Source organism: Balaenoptera physalus (assembly GCF_965194825.1).
Source record: "Balaenoptera physalus genome assembly, chromosome: 16".
NCBI lineage: Eukaryota > Metazoa > Chordata > Mammalia > Artiodactyla > Balaenopteridae > Balaenoptera > Balaenoptera physalus.
Genome location: NC_138898.1, coordinates 68,547,675 through 68,565,992, shown reverse-complemented (window position 1 = coordinate 68,565,992; position 18,318 = coordinate 68,547,675). Strand labels below are relative to the sequence as shown.

Genomic DNA, 18,318 nt, shown 5'->3' with positions numbered 1-18,318 from the left:
AAAGAGTTTTATTGAGCCATAATTCACATACCATACAGTTCATCCACTTAAAGTGTACAATTCACTGTTTTTTAGTGTTTTCACAGAGTTGTGCAACCATTACCACAATCAGTTTTGAAACATTTTCTTCACCTCCACACCCAAAAGCCCATGCCCATTCGTAGTCACTCCCCATTTCCTTCCAATACCCTACTACCCACAGGCAATCACTGATCTACTTTCTGTCTCTATAGATTTTTCCTATTCTGGGCATTTCGTATAAACGCAATCAAACACTATATGGTCTTTTCTGACTGGCTGCATTCACCTGGCATCATGTTTTCAAGGTTCATCCATGTCGGAGCCTGTATCAGTAGTTTATTTCCCTTTATTTCCAAGTTATATTCTTAATGATGAATTTTAAAATGTTGGCATCTCTCTTTTTCGTTAACATTTCTACAAATTGAACAATGTTATTTAAGGCCCAGGTGACTTTTGCATCCCTTTCCTTGATGTTCTAACCACACGCAAAAGTCCTCCAGGTTCCCTCCTATTGGCTTCTGCTTGGGATGACTTGGCCCTGGTCTCTGTAGTCAGTGCATCATCTAATCCTGAATGCAAGCATCTCTTACCATGGGCCTTCTCCTCATTTTTGACCTTCATCTTGGTATACATTATACCTCTTTCCATTTCATGTTATAATGGGTGATGGGTATTCTCTCTGTACAGGTGACTCTTCCAAGACAGAGCCTGAGTCTTATTTATTTTTGTATTCTAAGTATCAAACTAGTTCTTCGGAAGTATGAGGTGCTTGGTTCATATTTACTGGATGAATGAATGAATGAACAAATGAACCAAAGAAAGATACCTGCAGATGCCGGCGTATACAGCGTGGAAGCCATTTCTCCCAGCAGGTTTTAGTACAGCAGTTTTAGCTTCTTCTGTTTGAAATGATTTGTTTGAAAGAGAGTGAGAATGACAATTTATAGAATATTAAACTGCATAAGCATGAAGTGGTTATTTCTGGGGGAGGGATGGCTTTTACTTATTCTTTCATTACAGACTTCAAAAGAAGAAAGTGGTGTGATAATGGGTGATTTTTACTCTTATGGTTTTGAGGAGATTTTTCACATAAAGAAATATAAAAGGAGCAAATGAATAAATTAAAAGTACTGTTTTAAAATTGGATCTGAATACTAGGCTGGCTCTGGGTGACTTGGGGCAAATCACTTTTCCCCTCCGAACACAGACTCCTGGCCTGTGAAAGAAGAATGAGAAAACTTGCTGTGTGGGAATATTGTGAGGATTGAAAAGCATGGTGCCTGGCACAGAGGAGGCATCAGACAAATGACATCTATTGCTATTGTGATTAGCAATAGTGATAACAGTAACAAATAGGAAAATGATAAACCAGGGTGTACAGAAGTCTGTTCCATCTGGGACAGTCCTTGAATCCTATTTTATTTATAGCCTGTCTCCTTATACTGGGTGGCTTAACATATTGATTCTCTGAAAACCCTGGACTTAGCCCTGGAATGGAGGCTCTTTTAATAAACTCTACTTATATTGGGTGATTATGCAGAAGGCAGCTGCAATGACCTCGGTGACCAAAAGAAGCATTGTGATGACAGTCGCTGCCATTTACTGAGCCCTTACTGGAGCTGCTTACTCCTTAATGCAATCCCATGAGATCTTATAATCCCCATTTTACAGATGAGAAAATGAGGCACAGATGAGTTAAATGCTTTAAGGCCATACAGCTGATAAGGGGCTTATACAAGATTCAAACCCAGGTTTTCTGGACCAGAGTTAGTGATCTCTTCATTAGACCTGATGCCTCTCAATTTGCAAATAATGTGGTACAAGAAAATGGAGGGGGAGATGATGCAAAGGGGCACTGGGGCTTTGAAGAAAGGTTTACAGTTTCCCAATTTCCCATCTGATGGCTCATGTCATGCCCCAGTGGGTCCTAGAAGTCTTAGGATGAAACGTGGTTACTTCTTTCTGCTGTCACTCATGCCAGGGGATTCTGTGAACTCTGACAAAGAATGCAGGCTGTGTAGGTAGGAGGGGTTGCTATGGATACCTGAGGATGCTGAGCAAAGGCCTACCAGTTGTCCCTCTTTATCCAATCTCCCTTTCTTCCAGAGTAAAATGATTTTTCATGGAGCACATGGTCGCCTAGAATAAAGACTACATTTCCCACTCTTCCTTGAAGCAATATGTGGCCACATGTCTGAGTTTTGGACAAGGGGATATGAGCGGCAACACTCAGTTTTTACTTTTGAGCAGAGCATTACAGTTTGCAGAAACAATTTCCTAGAAGGGACTCAGTTAAACTTGAGCTTTGTTTTTTTTTTTCACCCAAACAACTGTCCTTTGCTAAATTTCACTGATAGATTATGAAAACTCTAAGCAGAAAGGGATGATATCAGGAAGTCCTATCTCCTGTCTAGTGGCCAGGGAGGGGTGATAATTACTCCATTGGAGTCAGGCTTCTAGTTCCTCTGTCTGATGGTTGATTTAAGGTCAACCTCTACTTGACTTAAAGTCAAGGTGTATTTTTTTAAACATTTCTCTTTCTGGGTCCTACCCATGGAAATGTCCAAACGTGAGAGAAGGATGGTACCTTGCTCTCCTGCCCCCATGTCCATGTATCTGACTTCTATTCAAAATTCATTTAAACTAATATTCAATGGGCATCTACTATGTGCCATGCGCTGTACTCAGCCTGCGGGAAGAATAAAGAACACGACACAGACGTTATTCTCACCAAGCTAACACTCTAGTGGGGAGACTGACAAGCCAGTGATATAATACAGGGTGAGAAGCAGGGAAGCAGAAGTTGCAGGGGATCCACAGAGGGACACTGAAGCCAGCTGTGGGATTGCGGAGGGCTTCCTGGAAGAAATTTTGCCTAGGCTGAGTCTAACATATGGGAAGGAGCTGGCCAGGTGATGTGGAGAAAGAAGAATGTTTCCAGAGGAAAGGTGAGGAGAGAGGGCAGCTCACCACTGCTGGAGGGGGAGTGGGGTGGTGAGTGGAGGGAGATGAGACCAGAGGGCTGGGATGGGGTCAAGTATTTCAGGGTCTTCTCAGTCATTTTGGGCATTTCAGACTTACCCTAAGAGCAATGGGGGGTCATAGAAGGTTTTAATATGGGGTGATAAGATCAGACATAAAGTGTAGAACCTCCTCTGAATACAGCTCAGATGAGAGATTGGAGGGACGAAGGCTGCAAACGAGACACTGATGAGGTAGCTATTTTAGCATATGAACATGCACACACATACACACACCTTTACTTGCAAGTGCCAGAGAATGCCCACCATCAAGGGCTGGAAAAGAATGTCTTAAGCTATTCCACTGTTCACTGCCTTAGTTTTCTCATCTGTAGAATGGGAACCACCACAGCTGTCTCTCAGTGTCTCCCAGGATTTCTGAGAGAATGTAAATGTCACGTGGTCAAAGCCTTTCCAGCTCAGCGTGGATCAGCACAAAGGGCTGCTCCTGCCCCATCTCTTTTCATTTCTTCCAGACCTTCAGTCCCCAGCACGTGAGGCGTCCCTGAGGGTTGCATATGGACAAGGCGATCAGGAAGGGCCTGCAGATGTCAAGAAAGACAAGCATTATTTAGATTCCATTTGGTTTCAAAGTTGAAACTAGGGTGGGGAATTGGGCCTTTACCCCCAATACTAAAATTTAGAAATTACAAAATTGGCTGGAGACTCCCAGGTAAGAGTAGACATCCATCTGGCCTGGGATACCTTTGAATGGGCAGTTGCACTGATTGGACGACGTGTTTGTGCTTTTTGTCGTGGGGAGCCTGTGACTTTTCTAAGACTTCCATAACAAGGTAGCACAGACTGAGTGGCTTAAACAATGGAAATATATTATTTTACACTCTGGAGGATGGAAGTCCAAAATCAAGGTGTCAGCAGGGTTGGTTTCTCCTGAGACCTCTGTCCTTGGCTTGTAGATGGTGCCTTCTCCCTGTGTCCTCACGTGGTGTTCCCTCTGTATCCTTATCTCCTCTCTTATGAGGACACCAGTCATATTGGATTAGGGCTCACCCTAATGATTTCATTTCACCTTAATCACCTGTGCAAAGACCCTGTTTCCAAAGACATTCTGATGTCCTGGGGATTAGAACTTCAACATAAGAACTGGGGTGGGGATGGAATTCAGGCCATAGCAGTGCCCAAATGGCTTATTTATATAGTGAGTATAAACAAACTGCCAGGAAACCCAAAGGCTGTGAAAATTCCCGCTGAAGTTTTTCACCAGACTAAGAGTCCCTGACTGACATAGATTTGCTGCTGCCTTGGTTGTGGCGCCATCCACATTTTGCTGTTCTTGATCTCAGCTGCGATGCACTGCTATAGAAAAGAGCCAATCTATACCCGTGTCTCTCTCTCTTTATCACTTTGCCAAACAAGTTTTGCTATGGCAACTGCTAGCTGGGAGGAGATAACCCAGGGATGGCCAGTCAGCCCGTGCTCTTCTACCCTTCTCAAATCTTGGATGGCGGACAGCGCCTACTGTACTCTAGCTGCTGCATGAATCTCCAGAGTGGAGTTTATTGCTAATAGTTTTGAGTGTGTGTGTGTATGTGTGTGTGTGTGTGTGTGTGTGAAAAGTGAGACCTTCAAGAAAGCAGTCTCACAGACAGTAGGGTCCCCCAGAAAGGGAAGCCACTCATTCATTGACTGATGAGCACATTGGGTTTTCTGCCTCATGGCGACCTGCCCTCTGGTTATCTTGCAGCTGTTGCTTTGGTGATACTTCCTGGGAGATTTCAGCAGGGCTCCGCCTGCCTCCCCTGCAGCTGGAAATGATGATCTTCAGACTTCAAATTCTCCTTACTCTCCTCTAGTTCTTTGAAGGTGGGTTTCATCCGTGGCGCCCCTTGGGGTTTGGAATCCGGGTCATTCACAGCAACCCCTCTGATGTGTCGGGAGCAGCGCTTAAGCTGTGGGTGGATGAGACCGTAATTCAAAAGGATTTGACATTCAAAGAGGCATGTGACTCAATAACTCATCTGCCTGAGAACCATCCTCAGTGTCCCCAGGCCCCCTGGAGACTTTGTGAGGCAGGCCTGTGTGTGTGTGCTAGGGGGGCATGCAGAGCAGGGGGAGTTTGTTCAAGCCTCCCGGCATAACCCACATCCCTGTCGTGTGGTCCCAGGAGTCCTGAAGCCTCTGGAATCTGCCCTGAGTGCCAGGATCTCCTTTGAGGGTCTTCCGTTTGCCCGGTGATGTCGGCTGTCAGCCTTGTGCAAAGTTTGCCTGCCCAGCTCAGCTCCTCTGCCACAGTTTAGGAAACCTGTTAGTTGACAGACATAGCCTTAAGCAGTCCCTGCGGCTTCCTGGGCATCTGTCAAAAGCAAACTGTGTGCATAGAAGCCAACAGAGGTCCCGCGCCTTCTCCCTCTTGTGCTCGGGAAACCGGACGTGGCACCCATGATGGGTGCTTTAGATCCCCGGGCTGTTTCTCCCCCTCCCTCCTGGCCCCATTTGGATGTTTCTAGCGTTTATTTTTCAGTCATTCATTCCACAAATATTTATTGAGCACCAATGGTGTGCTAAGTACAGTTTAGACTTCCTGTAGTTCATTTTATGTGTCAACTTGACTGGGTCACCAGCTGCCCAGACACGTGGCCAAACATTATTCTGGGGTGTCTGTGAGGGTGTTTCAAGATGAGATTAACATTTTTTTTGTTGAAGTATAGTTGATTTATAATGCTGTGTTAATTTCTGCTGTACAGCAAAGTGATTCAGTTGTACACATATATACATACATACATATATATATATATATATATATATTCTTTTCCATTATGGTTTATCTCAAGATATTGAATATAGTTCCCTGTGCTATACAGTAGCACCTTGTTGTTTGTCCATTCTATATGTAATAGTTTGCATGAGATTAACATTTGAATCCATAAACTGAGTTAAGCAGATTGCCCTCTCTGAAGAGGGTGGGCCTCATCTAATCAGTTGAAGCCCTGATAGTACAAGAGGACTGACCTTCCTGTGAGTAAGAGGGGACTCCTCCTGACTGCCTTCAAGCTGGGACTTAGTCTTCTCCTGCCTTTGGCCTTAGACTCAGACTGGAACTTACTCCACAGACTCTCCTGAGTGTCTAGCTTGCCAACTGCAGATCTTGGGACTTCTCAGTGTTCATAACCTTATGGGCCAATTCCTTATAATAAATCAGTCTCTCTCCTTCACACACACACACACACACACACACACACACACACTGTCTCTCTCTCTCTCTCTCTCTCTCTCTCTATATATATATATATATATTTAAACCCTATTGTTTCTGTTTTTCTGGAGAATCCAGACTAATACATCTGAGACCACAGAATTGAAATAAACAAAGCTTCTGCCTTTGGGTGCTTACATTGTGTTTTGTGGGAGTGGGGTGGGGGGAGGCCTTACACTTGGTTTGTCATGTATTATGACAAATTTGTACATAATACTTTCTAACCAGAAAAGCAATTCCCTGAACACACACCTCCCTACCCACACCTCACTCTAATCCCAGAACTCTGTCCTTGATGGGGAAAGGGTTATGAGGTGTGGGGATATATCTTTATATAATTTCTCTTCTGCTTAAAGCAGGGTTCTTAACCTGTTTTGTGCTAGGAACCCCTGTGGCAATTCTATGAATAATGTTTTAAGATAATTCTTAGAATAATGTTTTAAGATATGTAACATAACAGAGTTGTGAAGAAACCCAATTATTTTGAAATGCAGTTCTCAAAGTATTTTAAAAAGTGTGATTTAGTAGCAAATGTGCTCCTTTATTCACATGTTAAATAACATGATTTAGCAATGGGTTTAATAACAATTGTGTTTCAAAATACTGATGAGCATAAATGATATTTTGGAATATCTGTATTACCTAGACCATAATATGAAGAGATCGTGATTCCCATTGGTGACAAAGTCCCAGATACTACAAATGTTATGGTGATTTTTTGCCCACTGTGTTGATTTGCTAGGGCTGTTGTAACTAAGCACCACAAACTGGGTGCCTTGAACAACAGAAATTTACTATCTCTCAGTTTTGGAGGCTGGAAACCTGAGACCAAGGTGTCAGTAGCTCCATGCTTCCATTGAAGGTGCTAGAAAGTGACCAAGATGGTACAATATTCTACACATACACTCCACATACTGGAAAGAGGGGTGGGAATTGTGTTTGTAAAAAAAAGTAAAGACAAGAAAAAACATCTTCACCTAGCCCACAGTCTGTTCCTAGGGTTGTGCTTTTTCCTTGACAGCCTATTAAGCATCTGCCTCACTCCCAGTCCTCCAAAAAGCAATAAGCAACTCAAGTGACCCAATTTTCTAGCACTGAAACCAGCATCCCCAGGAATATATGATGAAGAGGAACTACTTCTGTTTTTAATCTACAAGTCAAATGTCATCATGTTATCCCCTGGCACTACCTCTTTGATGACCGGCTCTTCACTTTCAAAATCCTTAAAGTGGCAGTCAAGAGCTCCCCGTAAACTAACCCCTGCTTACCTCCCTAGCCTCACATCGCTTCCCATTAACCCCTGTGACACTGCGGCACGTACCTTTTCTTAAGTCACTGAATACACCCATCTCCTTTCTGCATCCAGCCTTAGCTCATGCCATTTGCTCGACTGTGGCTCCAAGGATTTCTGAAGATGTTGGAGGAATGTATATTTCTTGCCTCTGTGAATTTGCAAGGGGAAAGATGGTGTGAAAATCCAAGAATTTGGAGACCAAAGGAAGACACTTTGTGTATGAGTGAGAATTCAGTTAAACTAAAGCATTGCATTTTTGAATGAAGCCACCAGTTTCCTTTCTTTCACCTTCAACTGGACTTAAAACTTAAGTTATGATGTGTGCATGTGTGTGTGTGTGTGTGTGTGTGTGTGTGTGTAGTGCATGTACTCCTTGGTAAAAATTGTTTCTAAAAGACTTGGAATCATGAACTCCCCAGATGTGCAAGCTGCTGGAATAATAACCCACCTGTGCTATGTAAACTGGAGTCTCAAATGTCACCTGCTGAGAGAAAAACATTCTGAGAGGTGGAATTTGACTCGTGCATGTGTGTGTGTGTGTGTGAAAGACAGACAGACAGACGAAGAGAAACACTTTAACCTAAAGAAGTGTTTCCTGAATTTTTTTCATTTGTGTACTCTCTTCAAAATTTTTATGCAACTACCATCTGTAGTTTCCTATAGGGATTTCCTATATTTTCATAATATTTCTTTCTTTAAATTGATCTACTTTTTGTAAACTTAGATTCAAACTAAAATGAATATCCAAGAAGCCATACTGGTATAAAATAATTGCAAAATACATATCTGATAAAGGTATGGTATCCAAAATATGCAAAGAAGTTTTAAAACTCAAAAATAAGAAAAGAAACAACTCAATTCAAAACTGGGCAAAAGACCTGAATAGACACCTAAGAAAAGAAGATATACAGATTAAAAATAAGCATACGAAAAGATGCTCAATGTCATCTGTCATTAGGGAAATGAAAATTAAAATAACAAGGAGACATCACTACACACATTGCTGCAGAGTGAGTGTTCATGTCCCCCCCTACTCCCCAATTCATATATTGAAATCTTAATCCCCAGTGTGATGGTATTTGGAGACGGGGATTTGGGAGGTGATTGATTAGGTCATGAGGGCAGAACTCTCATGAATGGGATTAGTGCCCTTATACAAGAGACCCCAGAGAGCTCCCTCACCCGCTCTGCCACGTGAGGACACGGCGAGAAGACGGCCGTCTGTGAATCAGGCAGTGGGTCCTCACCAGACACCAAATCTGCTGGTGCCTTGATCTTGGATGTGCCAGTTTGCAGAACTGCAAGAAATTTCTGTTGTTTATAAACCACCTAGTCTATGGTATTCTGTTATGGCAACCTGAATGGACTAAGACCACTTATTAGAATGGCTAAAATTCAGAACACTGACAACACAACACCAAATGTTGATAGGAATGTGGAGCAACAAGAACTGTCATTCATTGTGGGTGAGAATGCAAAATGGTACAGTTCTTTGGAAGACAATTTAGCATTTTCTTACAAAACTAAACACACTCTTAACATACAATTCAGCAATCATGCTCCTTGGTATATACCCAAATGATCTGAAAAGTTATGTCCACAGAAAAACCTGCACACAACTGTTCATAGCAGCTAAAAAAGAAATGATCTATCAAACCATGAAATGACATGGAGGAAACTTAAATGCATATGGCTAAATGAAATGAACCAATTTTAAAAAACTATATTCTATATGATTCCAATATGTGACACTTTGGGAAAGGCAAAACTGTGGAGACAGTAAAAAGATCAATGGTTGCCAGGGGGCTGGGGGGAGGGACAAATAGGTGGAGCACGAGGGATTTTTAGGGCAGTGAAAACTATTCTGTATGATACTGTAATGGTGGATACCTGTCATTATACATTTGTCAAAACTCATAGAATGTACAACACAAAGAGTGAGCCCTAATGTAAATTATTAACTTTAGTTACTAATAATGTATCAATACTGACTCATCAGTTGTAAGATATGTTCTACATTAAAACAAAATATTGATAATAGGGGAAACAGGACTTTCACTTTCCAGTTGGGAGTTGCCACTCTGTACTAACAATAAATAAAAAGATGAACAGACTGAAAAATCAAAAACTCTACTTGGATCTGTAAGAGAGGGGAAGACACAGGGCAAACTGCTGCCCTCAAGACTGTAGGGACAGATAGGCAAACATAGGGAGTCATGGCTTTGCTGGAGCAGAGACTGGAGTGGAAATCACCACAGGAACCAGAGCTGAGGTAGGAAAACCAGAACTGCAATTGATGGATTACTGGAGGCTCAGTGTAGACAACCCTGAGAGTAAAAATTCTAGAAGGACACAGTCAAGAGTGGGCCCCCCACAGTTTTGTGAGGTTTACCTCCAGTAGTTTGACCAGGTTCCTACAGTAAATATTGGGAAAAAATCCCCTGTGCTTCTAGCAGCGGGGAGGGGAAGAGGAACCATTCTGGAATATGCCAGAGTATTCTATTCTTCTTAAAAAAGCTTGCCCTTGGGAGAAACTGGTTAATCAGAGCCTAACCTTCTGAGGTTTCATCAGAGCCTAACTGACCTGGGGAAAGGAAAATACCCAACTCCAGTCAGCTCTAGCCTTTCATGTGGGAGAAGCGAAATACCAACCCCTTAGGTGGGACAAGATATCTTGATTACTGTAGCTTTATAGTAAGTTTTTTTTTTTTTTTTTTTAATAAATTTATTTATTTATTTATTTGTGGATGTGTTGGGTCTTCGTTTCTGTGCGAGGGCTTCCTCTAGTTGCGGCAAGCGGGGGCCACTCTTCATCGCGGTGCGCGGGCCTCTCACTATCGCGGCCTCTCTTGTTGCGGAGCACAGGCTCCAGACGCGCAGGCTCAGTAGTTGTGGCGCACGGGCCGAGTTGCTCCGCGGCATGTGGGATCTTCCCAGACCAGGGCTCGAACCTGTGTCCCCTGCATTGGCAGGCGGATTCTCAACCACTGCGCCACCAGGGAAGCCCTTAACCTTGTCTTTTGCAACCTTGCTTTAATAACTTATTAGTTTCAAGAGGTTGTTTTTCTTGTAAATACTTTCAGATTTTCTGCATAGACAATCATGTCATCTGCAAACAAAGACAGCTTTATTTTTTGCTTCTCAATCTGTATACCTTTTATCTCCTTTTCTTGTCTTATTGCAATAGATAGGACTTCCAGTACAATGTTGAAAAGTGGGGTATGAGGGGACATCCTTGTCTTCTTCCTGATCTTAGTGGGAAAGCTTCAAGTTTCTCACCATGAAGTATGATGTTAGGTGTAGGGATTTTGTAGATATTCTTTATCAAGTTGAGGAAATTCCCCTCTATTCGTAGTTTACTGAGGGTTTTTTTTAAAATTATGGATTCATAGTGGATTTTGTCAAATTATGTTTCCTGCACCTATTGATGTGATCATGTGATTTTTCTTTTTTGACCTATTGGTGTGATACATTACATTAATTTGATTACATTACATAATTGATTTTCAAATGTTGAACCATTCTTGCATACTTGAGATAAATCCCTCCTTGGTTGTGGTGTGTAATTCTTTTCATGCATTGTTGGATTTGATTTGCTAATAAATTGTTGAGGAGTTTTGCATAAGAGATATTGGTCTATGTTCATGAGAAATATTGGTATATAGTTTTCTGATAATATCTTTGTCTGGTTTTAGTATTAGGATAGTGCTGGCCTCATAGAATGAGTTAGGATGTGTTCTCTCTGCTTCTATCTTCTGAAAGAGCTTGTATAATTGGTATAATTTCTTCCTTAAACTTTTGGTAGAATTTATCAGTGAATTCTGGGCCTGGTGCTTTCTGTTTTGGAAGGTTATTAATTATTGATTTCTTTAATAATTTCTTTAAATAGGCCTCCCCCTTTTTTTTCCATTATAGGTTATTACAAGATATTGAATATAGTTCCCTGTGTTATACAGTAGGTCCTTGTTGTTTATCTATACCAATATTTTATATATGGTAGTGTGTATGTGTTAATCCCAAACTCCTAATTTATCTCTCCCCTGACTCCTGCTATCCTCTTTGGTAACCATAAGTGAGTCTATTTCTGTTTTGTAAATAAGTTCATTTGTATCATTTTTTTTACATTCCACATATAAGTGACATCATATGGTATTTCTCTTTCTCTGTCTAACTTACTTCACTTAGTATGATAATCTCTAGGTTCATCCATATTACTGCAAAGGGCATTATTTCATTCTTTTTTATGGCCGAGTAATATTCCATTGTATATATGTACCACATCTTCTTTATCCATTCATCTGTCAATGGACATTGAGGTTGCTTCCATGTCTTGGCTATTATAAATAGAGCTGCTATGAACATTGGGGTGCATGTATCTTTTTGAATTGGAGTTTTCTCCAGAGGCCTCCTCCTCTCTTTAAGCAGTGGACCTTTCCTCTTTTTTTCCCTCCAAATATTTCTCAGCATGATGACAGGCTAAAGCAGAACTGCTTGGGCTGAGATGAGGAGAGGAGTAAGTGGTGGCCTGGCACTGCCATTCATGCTCTCAAGTACCTGCCACATGTTATCTGAGGCTTGTAGTCTCTCAGGAGTGTCCCCTAGGTGTGCCCTTCTCACACTGCCTATCTACCTGTCTTTCTCTACTTCGCTTTAAGCTGCTTAGGAGCTGGGTTCCCATCCCCCTCATTGTTCCACCCCAGCCCCTGGCCCATCATAAATAAACAACAAATGTTGTTGAATAAATGGATGGATGAACTAAGGTTTCTGGAAGCCACTCTTTGCAAATGTTTTGCTCAGGGTCGTTGCCTTTGAGTCCTCCACTGTACTTGATGTCATCCAGGGTGCTGGCACTGGGTATATGGGAAATCAGCCCAGTTAGTAGAAAAGTTGAAAAAAAATTCAGTAAATGTGGGATGTTTCTTTCCTAAGGGTTACCTTACTCCCTCTGCACGTGGATGGGTTATTCAGCAAAAGTTGTAATGTTTCAGATAAACATCTGGCCCTTCTCACAAATCCATTTCTTTTGACAACTGATTCCCACTCCACTTCTGGGTTCAATTTAAGTGTCACTTCTGAGAAGCCTTCTCTGGCCACCCCACCCCCTCCCTGCTGCTATTCTGCCTCATTATCACCATTTTCTATACTGAACTTATCACAACTTATATATTTATTTGTGCATTCATTCTTTCCAATGTCGCTCTGCCCCAGAAGACTGTAAACTCCAAGAGGTTGAGGATCATCCTTGTTCTGTTCACACCTTGCCTCTAGGACCTGGCATGGAGCCTGCTACATAGTAAGAGCCCATTTGTCGTCATGAATCTTGTGGCTTAGCTGGAAGATATGCTACAGGGGGTTCCAGAAAAACGTTTTTTTTTTTTTTAACAGCAGAACTCCTTTCATTAAATGAAATTGCTTAGACTTCTTTATATAAACCAACTCATTTCTGTGGTTAAATTGGGGGGTGACTGGGGGCAATCTGCTTGCCTTGCCTTCTCCTTGCTGCTCCAACAGGCACCTCCCAGACTGCCCCTTGGCAAGCTTTTCTGAGCCCTCCCTTCGAAAATGCCAGAACGGTCTCTTCACCAAGGGGGGCCTCTTTGTAGGTTGAAAGGCTAATAATGCAGTCTCTTCTCCCGGCTCCCTACGTCAGCCCCGTGGAGCACTTTGCTAATAGAGCCATAAATCCCCCCTCTAAATAAGCATCCTTATTTGATTTGCTCTTCAGATGACCTCTTCCTGGGGAAGATGCTATGCCTTCCCTGAGTTATGGCAAAGACTCCAGTGGGTGGCTGTGTTGTGTCCTGCTTCCGCCATCTGATAGTCTAATTCCTCTCCAATTTACGGACTTGTCACTTCTTCGGCCAGCTCCCACCTTGGCATAGCTGACCCAATAGCAAAATTTACCTGTGTCATTTTGCTCAAACACGGGCATCCCCGCTGAGGAGGCAGCCATCCCAGCCCTATCATCTCATTGACTAGTCCTGGCTAACTTCGTGGACATCATCACGGCAGGAAGGACAAAGCATCAGAAGGTAGAACAGGCGTGACTCCCACGGCGAGTGAAACTCTCCTTGTTGGCTTGAGCACGACTGCTTCCCTGCTGAGAAATCTCAGGATAACTTCTACCTTTCGAGGGGGTGGGGCTGCTGCCTGCCCTCAAGCCCTTCCTCCTGCTAGGGTTTCCACGCCCCTCAACTCTCTGTCTGGAATGCTTGCTTGTGCATTCCGTGGCGGGTCAGGTGCAATCCCCTTGCTTTGAATTTTACTCCAAGAGTGGCAAGAAATGGAGCTGGGTGTACTTTCTATATGCCTCCATTTCCTGGCCTCTGTAATGGGCACAGTCATATGTCTCACACCACATTCTGTCTTGTTACCTAGGGCAGAAAAAGAAAACACATACACACATTTTGCATGTCATGTTGAGGAGCTGACAGAAGCTGTGAAGTCCACCCACTAGCCCTAGGTTAAAATATGATGGGCTGGACAAAAATTGGAAACAACCTAAATGTCCATCAACTGGCAAATGGATAGGCAGATGTGGTATATCCTTATGATGGAATACTATTCAGCAATAAAAAGGAACCATCTACAGATAATGCTACGACATAGATGAACCTCATAAATGTTATGCTCAGGAAAACAAGCCATGTGCAAGAGACCATATATGGTATGGTCTAGTTATATGAAATATCCAGAAAAGGCAAAACTATAAAGATAGAAAGTAGATTGGTGCTTGCGTGGGGTGGGGACAGGAGCTAACAGTAAATGTGCATGAGGGATAGTATTGGAGAATGAAATGTTATAAAACTGATTTATGGTGATGGTGGCATAACTTGGTAAAAAATTATGCCACCAAAATATCTTGGAGATATTTCGGGTTGGGTTCCAGACCACCACAATGAAGTGAATATCACAATAAAGTGAGTCACACGATTTTTTTTGGTTTCTCAGTGCATAGAAAATTTATATTTACACTATATTGTAGACTATTAGGTATGCCATAACATTAGGTCTAAAAAAACGATGTACATTACATACCTTAATTTAAAAAGTACTTTATTGCTTTTGATATCCAGTGGGGAGGGTGTGATTATCCCAGGGGTTGGGGGCATAACGGACTTTCAGATGGGGTGGGTGGTGAGGTTAGAAGTCCCACAACCTACAAGGAGTTGCAGGAGCAGAGTAAGAGTGTAAGTATTTCAGGCTATTGGGTCAAAAGTTCTCTCACATACATACTTCATATTGCCATTGCTGTGTAGAAACATTGTAGGGCCTTACTGCCTCCCATACCTTTATTTAAAAAATATACTCATTGCTAAAAAATGGATAATTCAGGATGATCTCCTCACCTCAAGATCCTTAATTCAGTCTGCAAAGAACTCTTCCAAGTAAGGTAACATTCACAGGTTCCAGGGATTTGATGTGGTTATATTTTTTGGTGGGGGGCTACAACAGTATCCATATCTACATCTATAATTGATATCATCTGTATCTGTATCTGTATCATCCATATCATCTACATCTATAGATCAATGGAAAACCAAAGACGTCAAAATGCTAACAGTTTCTGAATCTAAGTTGCAGGTATATAGGTGCTCCTTGTGCACACATACAGTTCCTTATCCAAAAATCTTGTGCGCTTGAATTCAGATATTTCTAGAGTTTAGAAAGGCATTCAGGTGCATGCACTGTATATTATTACATTACAGCCTACATCATCAAATATATTAATATGTCTGCAATGAGACTTTTGAATAGTAGCACAAAGTGGATTAAATAAAGACATAGATAATTTCATACTTATCTGGGCCAGGTTTTGCTACCAAATGAGTTTTAGCACCGAATGTATGATAAACTTCTGGATTTCAGAGCTTTTTGAATTTTAAAATTATGAAGAAGAGAGGGAGGGGACTGTGCTATTCTTTCTCCTTTTTTTTATGTTTGAACATTTTCATAATAAAATATTTTGAAAAATGAGATCGCATGTGTAACATGCTTAGCACCGTGCCTGGCACATAGCAAGAACCCAAAAATGTATAACCGTTAAAATTAATTTCATAATTATTATTCTTGATGACAGTGTGATAAATCAGGCACTTAGGAGCTGTTGAAGGGTTTTATGCAGGGGGTTGATGTGGTCAGGGAAAAGAGAATCTAGAAGGATCCCTAAAGCACTGGCATAGGAGGAGATGGAAGTGGGTGGGGCTGGGATAGGAGGGAGACTGGTTAGGAGGCTCTTGTATGGTCCAGACAGGAGGTGATGAGTAGAACAGAGGAAGAAAGCTTGAATTAACCTGACAGAACTTGGTGAACCTTCTGGAAGAGCAGGATGGATTCTTGTCAGCTTCCCAGATAGGCTTCTGAGTGACAGAAGAAGAGAGACATCCAGGGTGCTCTGTGCATTTAGGAGGGAAAAAACACATCAGTCAATTCAGGAACAAGTCAAGTGGGGCTTTCAGGGCTGACTCAGCCTCCCAGTCTGGACAATAGCCTTAGTAAGTAAGAGCAACATTTTTGATGGTGAGGGTTAATTTGAGGCAGTGGGCTTGCTAATCAGGTCCATTTGGGCTCGAAGCATAGTCCAGTGCTTCTCTGTAGAAGAAATTTCACAGCAGACTTTATTCCTTTTAGACCTGCAGATGCCATGTGGATTATAGGGGCTAAGGGAGGGCTTCTCAATGCAGGCTATGCATTAGAATCATTTGGAAGAGCTCACACGCTCTCCACTATAGACCAAATACATCAGAGCCTCTGGGAAGAGGGCCTTGGCATCATATTTTTAAGAAGCCCTTCCAGGTGATTCTAAGATGCAGAAAGGATGGAGACCACCAGGTTTCGGGTTCAGAAGGAATGATGCTGCCATCCTGACCATTCTTGGTCAGTATGGAAATGGTGACCAGCTGGGAAATGAGTTGAGAAGTGACAGGGAGGAAGGGAGAGAAGACTAGCTGAAACTGAGTGATTCATAAATCAAGCAGGAAAGCAGCACTGTCAACAGTCTCTATGGTAAGCGTGATGAACTATCCCAGAGACATAGTCATAACCTTGGGGGTGATGGAGGATAGAGGAGGAGGAAGAGAACAAAGAGTGAGATGCTCTAGAGGGTAATTGCAACTCTTCCTCAATATACATGGAGTGTATTCTAGATGTGGGATTAAGATGTTAGGTGTGTGACAGGCGGAGGGGAATATGCTGCTGTAATAAGAACAACTCTTCCTGGGAAATCACTCTGCAGCCTTTTATCAATACAACGTCTCTTGAGCATCCCTGAGGGGCTCCCGGGTGGAGAGCTGTGAAAGAGGAGGGTCTGTGCCTTCACACTTCTTACAAAGCCAAGGCAGCTTCCTATTATTTTCTTTAAAATGGTTTGGTTATTTAAGAAAGCCATATTTACCCTAGAAGAACTTGAGAAATACACACCAGCAAAAGCAAAACAAGACCAAAGCTACATTCAATGGTCACTCATAAAACCACAGATATTTCTTTCCCATCATCTTCCTTCTCCTCTGAGCATGTACTTTTTCTTTTTAGACAAAAAGAGGATCATACTAGATTTAGTTTTATAATTTTTTAAATTTAACAATTGATTGTCAACATTTTTCCTATGTTAAAAAAATCCACACGGTCCTTTTTAACGGGTAGTATTTCATTGTATGCATGTTTCAACACTACTCAATTCTCTCTTAATAAGCATGTAGGTGATTTCCAGTTTTTCACTTATAATCATCATTGCAGTAAGATCGTGGAATGTCCATCTTTATGCTGATTTTTGCTTTAGGATAAATTGCTCCAAGTCGAGTTGCTGTGACGAAAGATATGTACATTTTTAGGTCTTTTGATATATAGCACCAAACCACCTGTGATTAGCCAGCCCTTCCTTTAACCAACCAATTCAAACTACTTTAAGCATCGTAACCTCTTCCCGCCCTCGGGCACATAATCCAAGCTGCAAATTCACAAAAGCGGCTATTGCATCAGCTCAAAGAAAATTAGACTCCTTTCATGTGAATGTTCCTCCCTGCCAATGCACTGTTTAAATCATCACTTCCGGACAATTTGTTTTATTATCACCAGACCTAATAAAGGGAATTTCCTAGAAATTAATCAACTGAGGAAAAACTGCAAGGTTTTGGTTTGGTTTTGGGTCGTTGTTTTGGCTAGGGACAAATGGGCTCTTTTTAAAAAGTGAAATTTCCAGAGCTTTCTCAAGCCCTAGTGAATTTCACACCCTTTGGCCCTTGTTTTACACCAACCAGAGGTCCAGCTCAGGTTTGCAATCTTCCTAACAAACCTTTACTCTTCTACCCTCTAAGCCTTTGCTCACAAGGTAATTTTCCTCACCTGGAATTTCCTTCAGGTGGGGTTGCCAGATTTAGCAAATAAAAATACAGACACCCAGTTCAATTTGAGTTTCAGATAAACAGCCAGTGTTTTTAGGGAGTCTGCCAGTTGCTGAGTATGTCTATTCCAATGATGCATTCCAGAACTGGGGAAATAACCACAGGATGGGTTCAGGGACCAACTGGACCCACTGTGAAATGAACCTAAACTAAAACTTTCGATTGAGAGCCTGACCTCCGTAAACCACTACTCTGACTGGTGGACCACAGTGATGCCTTGTTCAGAGCCAGTGTCCAGTATCCCCAAAAGGTCTGACTGTTTCCTTTTTTCTGACGCAACTCACCCTGATAAAAGGCTGTAGGTCCCTTTCTGGAAGGCTGGGAGAAAGACTAACTGTATAAATTTTTGGCAGTGTAGCAAGGTCCTTC

At 42.1% G+C, this 18,318-nt stretch overlaps 2 long non-coding RNA genes across 3 annotated transcripts in view; one reads left to right on the top strand and one right to left on the bottom strand.

Moving 5' to 3' along the window:
• Window positions 1-18,318, top strand: part of LOC309646346 — a 218,325-nt gene that overhangs the window by 89,200 nt on the left and 110,807 nt on the right. The gene's annotated exons all lie outside the window — the stretch shown is intronic.
• LOC309646348 overlaps window positions 1-18,318 on the bottom strand; it is a 400,408-nt gene that overhangs the window by 363,904 nt on the left and 18,186 nt on the right. The window lies entirely within an intron of this gene.